General features: G+C 45.8%; 1 long non-coding RNA gene across 2 annotated transcripts; it reads left to right on the top strand.

The window, feature by feature from the left end:
- Nucleotides 1–417: 417 nt before the first annotated feature.
- On the top strand, nt 418–2,899 carry LOC120652535. 2 transcript variants are annotated; one of them, XR_005666599.1, is made up of 2 exons: nt 418–953; nt 1,654–2,899. It is a non-coding gene; the product is annotated as an uncharacterized LOC120652535 (long non-coding RNA). The 2 variants fall into 2 exon arrangements; XR_005666600.1 differs by having other exon boundaries at nt 1,221–2,899.
- Nucleotides 2,900–3,222: the final 323 nt, after the last annotated feature.

Raw genomic sequence — 3,222 nt, 5'->3', positions numbered from 1 at the left:
GTACACGCCCAGCTCGGGATCAGGATTTTTTTTTGAGTAGTAATTCTTGCTGCTTTATTCAGGAACCCCGAGCTCAGCCAGATCGCGAGTCAAAATAACGTTTACAAATTCAGAGAGGGGATTCATCCAGACACTCGGATGATCCGGGTCCCGACATCGGCCAAGTTTAGCCAATTCGTGAGCAGCAAAATTACAAGAACGAGAAAAATGTTTCACACTAGTAGAATTAAACAAAGTTGACATAAGAAACTTTGCCTCTCTGAAGAGCACACCACCTAGCGCTTGATCATGCTCAGTCAACTGCAGCGCCTTCACCAACACAAGCCTAGCACAATGTTCTGCACCCCCACCTCCGCTATCGCATTCAGAGCCTCGACACATGCCGGGGGGGGGGGGGGGGGGGGGGGGGGGGGGGCTTCAGCACAGAGAGCATCTGCTGCGATTTCGATGCATCCAACCCCTCCCATGGCCGCCTTTCCTTCCGAGTCCGGCATCACAAAGCCCCAAGCACCTCTCTTATTTGCCACACTGAAAGCCCCATCCAAACACCTTCCGATGGAGGATCCCATCTTTTATCCTGACTTTCTGACTCCGACACAGCATTCCCCATAATCTCCATGTCAGTGGAATCTCAATTTCTCTCCAGCATTCGCTTTGTTCCTGTCATCCCACGATGACCAAAGCAGGCCAATAATCGTCAGCCGCACTGCTCCTCCCGTCGGCCGTCGCCGTTCCTCCGTGAGGTCGCTCCATCCTCCCGTCGTCGGCGCCATCGCCCCCAGGAGAGTTCGGCTTGCCTTCTGCTCAGGATCTTCCTCAGCACACCCTCAATTTCCATTTTCTCCCGTGCGCCTGACCCATCTCCCGTGTGCCTCCTCACAGACGACGACAGCGCCCACGCCTCCTCCCTCTCGTCACCGGCTGCGACGCCAGCCGCCTCTTGAAGCCCCCAGGTGCAGTCTTCTCCCCCTCGCCATACCCCTTCCCTCCTATTTCCCTCACGAGCCCACCTCGTAGTAGTTCTTCTTGGTCTCGTTGTGTTCCAAGTCCGCACATGCGCGCCGGTTGCCGCGGCTTGCGGATGCTAGATCTAGGGTGCGGTTGGCCTGGAGAAGCAAGCTCAGCGCTAGAACTAGCTAGTTTATAATTATGTTTGATTCAAATTTCTTTTAGGGGTTCATGTCACTGCGTGATTTCAATTTTGTTTTTCCGTTGGTCAGGTGGAGTTCCAGAAAGATTAGTCGTAGCTGACTCCTGGTCCCTACCTCGACCTGATCTGATAGGGCTGCCACCATGGTGGATGGGTTGCTCGATTCTGATCGTTGATTGTTTGTTGGTTAGATATAAGATTAATCTAAACACCATGCAACATGCGAATAGGAGTGTTCCTTTATTTGCTTGCAGTTTTGGAGTATAATTTTCTCGATTCTTCTAATTTAATTGGTGAATCAGCAAATCTGCCCCCTATAGACTGTGTACAGGCCCCTATTTGTAAAATAACTAAACAACACATAATTGGCACTGCAAAACAGTTGACAGACACAAACTGCTGAATTGAAAGTGGTGAAGCATTGAAGCCATATATATTACTTTACACTTGCTGATCCCTGGTGATTTGTTTACTGATTTATGCTCATTCACACTGCTTTTCAGGCAGACCACTGTTTGTTGGTTCCTCAATTCTTCATCTAGCACTTCGGTTGGCAGTTTCAGTTGTTACTTAGTACTTACCACTTACTTCCTGAGGTATTATCGTAAATGAATTGTGGTTACAAAACACACTATGCTTATGATTTGTATTCTTTGATTCCATTTTACCTTTTCTAGACAAATTAGTGTAGCTAGCTGCCACTATATGTCATACTGATTTATAAACCAGCTTATATGTAGTTGTATGTACATTTTTCCGCTAAACATTAAATTGATCTCATCTTAGGTTCCTCGTAAATCCTAAATTTTGAGTTTTTCTTCTCTGTGGCCCTTCAAATCTCTCACTGATTGGATGGGATTTATTTTGCTAAATTGCAGTTTAAATCCCTGATGACCTGCTACATATGCCCATCCTTGACTGCAGAGCTCGGCGAGCGCGCGGGCGTGTGCCTTGAGCGGATGTATTGTGACGCACGGGAGGCAGCAATGGTGTTCACCATAATGCACCTTGCATTTTTTTTCTTGCACTTCTGCTGATTTGCTATTCCAATATTTCTTGACAAGAAAAAATATCCAGTATCATACCTGAAACAGAATTATTTGGACTTTATTGCGATGTGCTAATCTGAAATCTTGATATGTCTCAAGTCGGTTGGGTTTTACACATCATCAAATTACTGATTTCAGTATTATCTACATATGTGGAGAGCGAGGCGAAGAATGTGGAAGGCCATCAGAGATGTTGCCAAGTGAAATGACATGGCATCTGCAAAGTTGTGACTAGTTTAATCATACATGCTTTATTTCAGTTTATCAGCTCCTAACACATCTCTCATTCAATGTGTACCTGTACTTCTATATGCTCAGTCCTTCACATATCACAAATCTGCTGGAGAGGGATTGCGTCTGAAAAATAATTGTTTTGTGCAGCAAGTTGGACGGCAAGACTGCTTGCTGGAGATTGAACATGTGCTGCAGTTGCTTGCTCGCTGGAGATCGCCCATTTCTGGAGCCTAGAGTTGCTTGCTTGCTTGCTGGAGATCGCGCGTGCAGATTTTTTTTATGGAGAACAAAGTTTGGTGCACAGATATTCGTTGGCCAATCTGAAACAATCCTTTTCTGTACATAAATCAATCAGCTGTATGAGGGCCACAAGAACATGGAGTACAGACGGGATTAGTTTGCTTTCGATCATAAATACTCATATGTTTACAACATCGATGAATGAATGGAGCATGTGCTTGCAGTATTTGTGTTTTGGTGACTCCTTTTTTAGGAAAAATGAAGAACGTTGGTAGCTACCTGGTAATATATGTCTCTAATCGGCTACTGACGTATTCATAGATACGGCTGAGAAACCATCGGACGCCATCAACTTTTAAATTTAAATTAGTTTCCAGCTGGTACTAATTATTTCACAACATGGAACCTCCATCGCACGTCCCTGATTAAACACGTCCCCATGAATTTTCCCCAATAAAAAAAGAACCCCACACCCAGACTTACGTGGTCAAACCTGACAGGTGGACAGAGGAAAAAGTTGGAGCCAGCGGACGGAGGGGAGGCGGCCGA

Source organism: Panicum virgatum, chromosome 9K (assembly GCF_016808335.1).
Source record: "Panicum virgatum strain AP13 chromosome 9K, P.virgatum_v5, whole genome shotgun sequence".
NCBI lineage: Eukaryota > Viridiplantae > Streptophyta > Magnoliopsida > Poales > Poaceae > Panicum > Panicum virgatum.
Note: the sequence above shows the minus strand (reverse complement) of the source record. Positions and strands in the feature narration are given on the sequence as shown.